Here is a 10,665-nt window from a genome sequence, read left to right on the forward strand (position 1 = left end):
CAGTGATTATGATTGGATACATGGGGAAACTGATTAAAGATTAACAACACTTTTTAAAAAATCATGATTTTCAAAATAGGCGAGATTTATATTGAAATGACAAAATTGATATTACAAAGACATGCAGATACGATATGAGTGTTAACTGCTTTGCTAGCGTGAATTGCAAAGTTAGAATGGTGTAAACAAAATCACACACATATATATCATTCACGAAGTTGTAACTTCAGATAAGGTCATTGCAACGTAACTAACCACAGAAAGGTGCACCAGAAAAATGCATTCTATTGCATGTATGAGAGACTTGGATCAGATAGAGAGATTTGTGTATCTAAGTTAGCCGTTGTTGCTCAGTGAAACTGCAAAGACATAGACATAGATCATACAGTGCAGAAGGAGGCCATTCGGCCCAGTTAATGTGTCTTTTGCCATTTATTTCTTCCTTAATATACAATTAATTCCCCCCAAATCTTATCCACCTTTCCTTCACCTTTCTCCTCTTTACTTCCCCCTTCCCATCCCCCCACATCTACAGTTCATCCTCTGATGTTAGTTTCCCTGCTGTTTGACCTTTCACATCTTTTGTTCTCTCTGGGGACTGCCATTCGTACTCTTTCCACTTGCTATCTGTGGCCATTAGCACCCCGTTTCCCTGGGTTTCTGTGGCTATGACTCATCTTTCATTCTCACTCCACAGTATAAATATTTCCCACTTTCTCTGTCTGTTAGCTTTGACAAAGAGTCATCGGACTCGAAACGTTAGCTCTTTTCTCTCCCTAACAGATGCTGCCAGACCTGCTGAGATTCTCCAGCATTTTCTCTTTCGTTTCAGATTCCAGCATCCGCAGTAATTCGCTTTTATTTGAGTCAGGCTGTTCCCTCGATTTCAGAAACACTTCTTCACGCAATGGGTGATGGAAATCTGGAACCCAAATTTCCCGAAAATTCTGTTCAGTCTGGTGGCCAATTGGAAATGCCTGAACATAAATCGATGCATTGGTTAGATAAGAGGCAGAAATAAATTGAGACATAGAGCCCACTTGACCAGAACCCGAATGAGCAGGTTCTTCCTGGAGGTGTAGGACAGGTGTGAACGGTGCCAAGGAGGCCCGGCCAGCCACGCCCACATGTCTTGCCCCAGACTTGCTGGGTCCTGACAGCCGTCTTCAAGGCTATGTGGAAAGGGGTGGGGATGAGAGTGGAGCCATATGCTCGAAAGTGGCAGTCTTTGGGGTGTCAGACCAGCCAGATCTATTCATGGGGAAGATGGCGAACTCCCTTGCCTTTGCCTCCCTGATCGCCCGCCGTAGAATCCTACTCGATTGGCGGTCAGCAGCACCACCTAAAGCTGCAGACGGGCTGTCCGACCTATCGGAATCTCTCCAAATGGAGAAAATCAAATTTGCCGTCCGTGGGTCAGAAGATGGCTTCCATAAAACATGGGAGCCATTCACTCAGCTGTTCCGGGATCTGCTTGTGGCCAGCAACCAAGTAAGTAGCCAGGAGCTAGGAAGAGGTAGCCAAGACACAAGAGGAGAGAGGTGGGGGCGGGGGGGGGGGGGGGGGGGGGGGGGGGGGGGGGGGGAGACCCGGGTTAAGACCCGGGTTAAACAAAAAAGTGCAGCCTAATCCAACGAGGGAGAAAAGGGAGCTGTCGGGAAGAAGGAAGGAGGGGGAGAAGGGAGAAACGATGGAGGAGAACAGGAAGAGAGGAAAGAGAGAGAACACAGGAAAAGACAGCAGCCACAATGAATACTGCAAGCCGAAAGGAAAAGAAAGAAGGTACAGTCCAAAGTCGAAGCTTATGCAAATGAATAAAAAGAAGCTGACTAAAATGTAAATGGCATTAGGGGCGCTACCCTGGTGCCCCCCCCCCCCCCCCCACCCTCCTTGTAAAAAAAAAACTTTTTTCATTCTGTGTATATTTGTATTTATACCATGTATAACAAAACCCAATAAAAGATTAAAAATAAATAATTAAATTGATGACCAGAATTAAAAGGAGCCATGGCCTAACCAATTGTTTCAATGGACTCGAGGGGCTGAATGGCTTCTTCCTGTTCCTCTTTTCTGATATGTTTTTCCCCTGCACCACTTAATCAGAGCAAATATCCCCAACAAGACCCTGCCCTCTGGTAACATTTGAACCACCAGCACCATGTGTAACTGTGACCCACAACCAACAGTTTACAGCTGGCAGGAGGCAGGGACACACTAACATTATGGGATGGATAAGTTTTTTTTTAAATTTAGAGTACCCAATTTATTTTTTCCAATTAAGCGGCAATTTTAGTATGGCCAATCCACCAAGCCTGCACATAGATTACATAGATTACATAGAATTTACAGTGCAGAAGGAGGCCATTCGGCCCATCGAGTCTGCACCGGCTCTTGCAAAGAGCACCCCACCTCCACCCTATCCCCATAACCCAGTAACCCCACCCAACACTAACGGCAATATTGGACACTAAGGGCAATTTAGTATGGCCAATCCACCTAACCCGCACATCTTTGGACTGTGGGAGGAAACCGGAGCACCCGGAGGAAACCCATGCAGACACGGGGAGAACGTGCAGACTCCGCACAGACAGTGACCCAAACCGGAATCGAACCTGGGACCCTGGAGCTGTGAAGCGATTGTGCTATCCACAATGCTACCGTGCTGCCCCATCTTTGGGTTGTGGGGGTGAGACCCACGCAGACACGGGGAGAATGCGCAAACTTCACACGGACAGTGACCCAGAGCTGGGATTGAACCTGGAACCTTGGTGCCACAAGGCTGCAGGGCTAACCCACTGCCCTACCGTGCTGCCTAAATTATGGGATACGTTAATGACTGTCAGCGGGGAGGAGTTTTCACCACAGTGGTTTGGACCCGGATGAAAGATGGGCAAGATGCTCTTTGTGAAGGTGGTTAGCACTGCTGCCTCACAGCGCTGAGGTCCCAGGTTCGATCCCAGCCCCAGATCACTGTCCGTGTGGAGTTTGCACATTCTCCCCCATGTCTGCGTGGGTTTCATCCCCACAACCCAAAGATGTGCAGGATTGGTGGATTGGCCACGCTAAATTGCCCATTAATGGAAAAATGACACCTGTCCACCGTCATAGTCCAGGTAAACCCCGATCATCCGGGGCTTCACACTCGAGGTGAGGAGGGTCCCTGGTCTGCTCTCTGCTGCAGAGCCAACAACAGAGTTAGTTATTCAGCTTCTTACTGTTTATTCAACCAATTTGTTCAAACTCCTCCCTTTTTAAAGAGCTCATGCAGAGATTCCCGGGTAGCGTTTTTGAAGGGCTCCAGATTCTGGAATTATTTGTGGATGCGCTCTGTGTCCACATTTCCCATTCTCTGATGAAGCTGTCACTGTATTCCACAAAGTGGGAGCAGATTTCACAAACTATTGGTGACAATGGGACAAACTCCAAACTACTTAAAATTATAAGATTGGGATGATGTCAGAATAAACACTTAAAGATGTAGGGCTGGATTCTCCGATTTTGAGGCTATGTCCGGAGGAAGTGTCTAGTTTTACGGTGAAAAAGTCGGCGGTGGGCTCCGCCCGGTGGGGGGGTCTCGCAGCGCACCATGTAAAACTCCGGCCGTACCCGACATCAACAGCCGGAGAATTGCCGGGTCCGTGGCCGGGTACGGCAACCTGCAGTGATCGCGCCATTCAACATGGCGCCGGCCAAGCACGGACGGCCTGCCAGATAGTGCCCCTCGCCACCCCTGGATCACCCCCCACCAGTCCCCCCATCCTCGTCGCAGGCCACACGGCCAGCGGAACGGTCCCCCCCCCCCCCCCCCCGTGACTGTGGCGGAGCTAGAAACAGTCCACAGCCGACACGGGAGGTTGACAAAAACGCAGAGCACAAGTGAACCGCGCCGTCGGAAACGTGGCCCTTCGGGGCGGAGCTTCGGGGGAGGGCCTTCAGGTGACGTCCTGAGGCCGTCCCAACAGCGTGTGGCGTACTCGTCGATGATGCCGTTTTGGAGGGGGGGGGGGGCGGAGCATCCAAAAAATGGTGCCGGTCCCGATTCGGTCGCAAACCGGGATTCTCCGCCAGATCGCCAAACACGATTTCAGCATCAGACAACACAGAATCCCACCCATAATATTGTACCGGAAAAACTGTCCGCTATAATCCATTGGGATTAGCCACAGTATTAAATCTAAAATCTATGTGAAAAGGGATCTAGTAGTAAAAGGGCAGTTTAATACCGAAAGTCACTGAAGAATAAAACCCGTGGGCCAACTGAGCAGCTTCTGTCGGAGGCTCCAACAAATTCTGGTCATTTTCTTGTAGAGAACTTGACCATTTCTTTCACATTCATGATTCCTAGTCCCAGACTGACTGATAAGCTTGTTTCTGAAATGCATCTTTCGAATAATTTGTTGATGTTTTATTGAGGAAAAGGAAACACTTGTTTAAGAACCAAGGAATGGCCATCTCCACCAAGGGGCTATCTAACCATCGGCCCTTGACATTCAAAGGTATTACCATCACTGAGCCACTCCCCCTGCCTCCCCCCTCACCCCCCCCTCCCAACACCTCCCCATCCACCCACCACCACACCACCCCAGAAACGGAACTGGACTGGCAATGTAATACTGTGGCTACAGGAAACGGTCAGAGGCTGGGAATCCTGTGGCGAGTAACTCACCCCCTGACTCCCCAAAGCCTGTCCATCATCTACAAGGCACAAGTCAGGAGTGAGATGGAAAACTCTCCACTTGTCTGGATGAGCTCAGCTCCAACAACACTGAAGAAGCTGAACACCATCCAGGACAAAGCAGCCCCGCTTGATTGGCGTCCCTTCCACAAACATTCCCTCCCTCCACCTCCGATGGACAGTGTCAGCCGTGTGCACCATCAGCAAGATTCACTGCAGGAACTGTTTTTTTAAAAATATATATATATTTTTTTTAATTATATCTATTCTCCTTTTTCACATTTTCTCCCAAATTTACACCCACCAACAATAAACAATAATCAGAAACGAATATGTCAATCCCCATATAATCCCATCCTCCCACCAACCCCCAAACATTAACCCGCATGTTCACACAAACAAATGACAAAAAGGAATCAAGGATTACCCATAGTCAGCCTTAATCCACACAGCCCCCCTCCCCCAACCCTCCCACCCATCCCCCTCAACTAATGTTCGATGTTATCCAGTTCTTGAAAGTGCATAATAAATAATGCCCATGACTTGTAGAACCCCTCCGTCCTTCCCCTCAGTTCAAACTTAACCTTCTCACGGGTCAAGTATTCCAACAGGTCCCCCCGCCACGCCAGGGCACAGGGTGGAGAGGTTGCTCTCCATCCCAGCAGGATCCGCCTTCGGGTGATCAACGAGGCGAAGGCTACAATATCTGCCTCCGCACCCGTTTCGAACCCTGGCTGGTCCGACACCCCGAGTATGGCCTCCCGGGGACCCGGGTCCAGTTTCACGCGCACCACCTTGGAAATTACCCTAAAAACCTCCTTCCAGTACGCCCCAAGCTTTGGACAGGACCAAAACATATGAACGTGATTAGGGGGGCCCTCCCGCAACATTCACACACATCTTCTACCCCCTCAAAGAGCCGGTTCATCCTCGTCCTTGTGAGGTGGCTCTGTATACCACCTTCAGCTGTATCAGCCCCAACGTCGCGCACGGGGTGGAGGCATTCACTCTCCCAGAGCACCTCACACCAGAACCCCTCCTCCATACCCTATCCCAACTCTTCCTCCCACTTTGCTTTGATCCCTTCCAGCGCTGCCTTATCCTCTTCCAAAATAGCCCCATAAACCGCTGGCACTACCTCCTTCTCCACTCCCCCTGTCGTCAGCACCTCCTCCAGCAATGCGGAGGCCGGTTCCTCCGGGAAGCTCTGTATCTCCTTTCTGGCAAAATCCCGAACCTGCATGTATCTAAACATTTCTCCCTTGCTCCAGCCCATACTTCACTCCCAGCTCCTTCACTCCCAGCTCCTTCAAACCGACCCCCAAGAAACAACACTGCAGGAAATGTTGCTGCCCTCGGCCGGCATCAACTGAAGACACAGACAGACTCACTGCAAGTTGGCTTTACTTTTTAATAACAACTTTATTTGACTCACTTTAAGACTTCAGTTATGTGCTAATTGAACCAGTTACAATACAACCAAAATATACCTCCCAGTAGAGAGACCTTGATAAGGCTCGCTCTGAAGAGTGTACGCTGTGAGCTGCCAAAGCCAGGGTCTTGTCTTGTGAATGTTGATCCCGGGGTTATCGCCATCAAAATCTTAAAGCTGCTGCTTTTTATAACGTTTAAGTTCATAGTTTATAGTTCATTCATATAAACAATCCAGCAGTCCACAGGCCTTATTTGTCCATGAGAGAGCTTTGTTCTCACTGTTCTGAAACAAATGTTATCAGCAAAATGTCCAGTTGTAAGACGTCATTGTGCCTGTTCCCCTGAAATTCACTCTGCAGAGAGGCAGTTTATCACAGACAGATCTGTTGTCCTCTTTTACCATCATGCCTCACGGCACAGTGTTAGCCATTATCCTCTTTTACCATCATGCCTCCTTGCACAGTGTTAGCCATTATCCTCTTTTACCATCATGCCTCGTTGCACAGTGTTAGCCATTGTCCTCTTTTACCATCATGTCTCCTTGCACAGTGTTAGCCATTGTCCTCTTTTACCATCATGCCTCCTTGCACAGTGTTAGCCATTGTCCTATTTTACCATCATGCCTCCTTGCACAGTGTTAGCCATTGTCCTATTTTACCATCATGCCTCCTTGCACAATGTTAGCCACTGTCCTATTTTACCATCATGCCTCCTTGCACAGTGTTAGCCATTGTCCTATTTTACCATCATGCCTCCTTGCACAGTGTTAGCCATTGTCCTATTTTACCATCATGCCTCCTTGCACAGTGTTAGCCATTGTCCTCTTTTACCATCATGCCTCACGGTACAATGTTTGCCATTGTCCTATTTTACCATCATGCCTCGGTACAATGTTTGCCATTGTCCTCTTTTACCATCATGTCTCCTTGCACAGTGTTAGCCATTGTCCTATTTTACCATCATGCCTCCTTGCACAATGTTAGCTATTGTCCTCTTTTACCATCATGCCTCACGGTACAATGTTTGCCATTGTCCTATTTTACCATCATGCCTCGGTATAATGTTTGCCATTGTCCTATTTTACCACCATGCCTCCTTGCACAGTGTTAGCCATTGCTCTATTTTACCATCATGCCTCCTTGCACAGTGTTAGCCATTGTCCTCTTTTACCATCATGCCTTGGTACAATGTTTGCCATCGTCCTCTTTTCCCATCATGCCTCATGGCACAATATTGGCCATCTTTCCTACTCAGTATGCCCCCTTTGATCCACTGAATTGAATGGTTTAGATCACAAAAAAACTGAGTCAATTCTTCACAACGGGCAGATATTCAAATCCAACCTGTGTTACAACTGATCATAATTACAAAGCAATTACATTAACGTATATATGCACAAGAGATATATAATTATTCATTAGCATATAATTTTCCATCAATCATTCCCATTTTTTTTCAAAAACAACTTTCTTTTCCATCTCAACTTTCCAGTGCTTTAACATAAATGTAATGTTAATTTGATACAATAAAATTGTAAGCATGATTATTGTTACTAAATGCAATATTATTCGATATAATTCGATCCCATGGCTAGATACTTGTTTCCTAGTTCCAAATATCATCCCACCAACTAGTTTCTTTAATTTCCTTTATGTCAGTTCTGATTACACTTACTTCTGTAATACTTTCTGATGAGTCATGTGAGCATATTTAACCATTTTAAAAAATATTTTAAAAAGTTTCTGACAAGTTATATATTTGTAACATATTTCTCCCAACCAGGCCTTATTTATCCGTGAGAGAGCCTTGTTCTTGCTGTTCTAAAACAAAACGTGACAAGTGGCTAGCACGAGGGGACATAGCCTTAAATTGAGGGGTAATAGATATAGGACAGACGTCAGAGGTAGGTTTTTTACACAAAGAGTGGTGAGGCCGTGGAATGCCCTACCTGCAACACTAGTGAACTCGCCAACATTGAGGGCATTTAAAAGTTTATTGGATAAGCATATGGATGATAATGGCATAGTGTAGGTTAGATGGCCTTTAGTTTTTGACTTCCCATGTCGGTGCAACATCTTGGGCCGAAGGGCCTGTACTGCGCTGTATCGTTCTATGCTCTATGTTCTAAGTGAAATGTGCAGTCGCAAACTGTGGTTGTCTGTTCCCACGAAATTCACTCTGCAGAGAGGCAATTTATCACCCAGACAGGTCTGTTGGCCTCTTTTCCCATCATGCCTCACAGCACGATATTAGCCATCTTTCCTACTCAGCAAACTCACCGAGGTTTCTCAGGCAGCACCTTCCAAACCCACGGCCACCACCATCTAGAAGGACAAGAGCAGCAGATACCTGGGATCACCCCCCACCTGGAGGTTCCCCTCCAAGTCACTCCCCATCCTGACTGGGAAATATATCGGCCGTTCCTTCAGTGTCGCCGGGTCCAAATCCTGGAGCTCCCTCCCTAACAGCACGGTGAGTGTACCTACACCTCAGGGACTGCAGCAGTTTTAAGAAGGCAGCTCAGCACCACCTTGTCAAAGGTTATTATGGATGGGTAATAAATGCAGGTCAAGGGGCAGCAGGGTGGCGCAGTGGTTAGCATTGCTGCCTACGGCACTGAGGTCCCAGGTTCGAATCCCAGCCCTGGGTCACTGTCCGTGTGGAGTTTGCACATTCTCCCCGTGTCTGCGTGGGTTTCACCCCCACAACCCAAAGATGTGCAGGGTAGGTGGATTGGCCACGCAAAATTGCCCCTTAATTGGAAAAAATGAATTGGGTATTCTAAATTATAAAGTTAAAAAAAATAAAGGAATGAATGCAGGTCGAGTCAGTGACCCTACGTTCTGTAAAACGTGTTAAGAAAATAATAGTTTGTTTTCCAAGAGTGGTTCTCAACCAATGTGATTTGTTCCGGTGTAATATTCTTTTTTTTAACGTGACAGGAATGTAAATGTTTCAAAGAGTTGCTTTCTGAGGAGTTGCAATTGTTTTCCAGTCAACTGAATTTTTTCAAAGGAGGAAAAAATATTTATTTAAATGCAGAATTCATGGGTAGGAAGCAAAGCTTGGCTTCCCGGCATCTGTCAGATGAAGCAGCCTGGGTGTGACCTTGCAACTCTGCATGTGCAGGGTGAAGTGATGCTGCACTGTCAAACCCAGCCAGCTGGAAAACGCTCTACCGAACCTGGATCAATTCAGCGACTGCAGAGGGGCTAGCACCGGTACCACGCTTCCGATGAAAACCGGTGCGGGATTCGCGGGGTCCGTGATTGACTCGAGGGGGTCCGCGATTGACACTCGGGAGGCTGACAAGCTGAAGCCGCACATACACATTACAATCCCCACACACACTCATCCCAGCCAACCACTGGGTGTGCTGGAGAGCGCAATACCACTGATGGGTCGACTGGGGCCAGGCAGCACCTATGGGACTGTCGGAGCGACAGGGGGGGGGGGGGGGGACCCATATGACATGTGGGCCCAAGTTCACAGTGGGCAGTCAGAGACATGCGCAGCTGCATGGCTGCGTTGCCGGCTGCGGCAATGTTGTTCCGTGCCCGCCCACCCAGATCCCACAGCCCACCTCTTGGCCACCCCCCCCCCCCTCACTACTCCCCCCGGCCCTGACAGAAGCCCCCCCCCCCCCCCCCCGGCCAGCGGCATAACTGTCAGCAAACAATAGTGATGTTGGACACTTTACGTACCCCGCCCTTTCTCTCCCTCAGCAGCCACAACACCAGTTTTTAAAAGCACAAATGAACCTCGCGGTCGGGAACTCGGCCCATCGGAGCTGGAGAAACGCAGAGGCCCCGGGTCGGGCCCACTAATGACATGCAGACGGTGTCTAGTATTTGCAGATTCCGGTGCGCGGTGACGCCACTGTCGAGGCGACGGAGAATGTCAATTTGGCGTGAAATCGGTGCCTGCCGCGATTTCGGCGTCGGAACCGATTCTCTGCCCAATCGCATTTCCCGATCCCAGCCGACGGAGAATCCCGCCCCGGGTGTTTCCGCTTCTCGCCCTCTCTGCCCACTGTGATCCTGCTCAGCTGGAATGAACACTGCTGCCCGGCGTGCTTCCCCCAACCCTAATCCCCGGGGCACCAGTGGTCCCCAGGAAGATACAGACACCAGGGGGAACAGAGAGAAGCTAAGGTAAGAACAAAACTGAAAGAATGGGGGGGGACTGCTACAAAAAGGAGGCAGTACCAAGGTGGCAGAGAGAGAAACTGAAGCAATAAATCCGCTGAGAGATTGGACAGCAGTCCGGATCCCACAGGGGAGTGGGGGCGGGCGTTGGGGGGGGGGGGGGGGGGGGGTGCTGGGGGGAGGTCAGGAAGAATCAACACTTTAATCCTATTTAGGAGCATTTATCCAGCCCGTTGATAAAGATGCTGTTTACTATAATGGGATGTGTTTGACATAAAAATGAGATGATCATTCAGGACTAAGGAATCTCTCAGAGATTTACCGGGATTAATGACAACAACCGTTTTTCTCCATGGTCAGATCTTCATCTTCTTCATCTGACAGCAAGTTTCCATGGTCGCTAATCCT

Source organism: Scyliorhinus canicula, chromosome 13 (genome assembly GCF_902713615.1).
Source record: "Scyliorhinus canicula chromosome 13, sScyCan1.1, whole genome shotgun sequence".
NCBI lineage: Eukaryota > Metazoa > Chordata > Chondrichthyes > Carcharhiniformes > Scyliorhinidae > Scyliorhinus > Scyliorhinus canicula.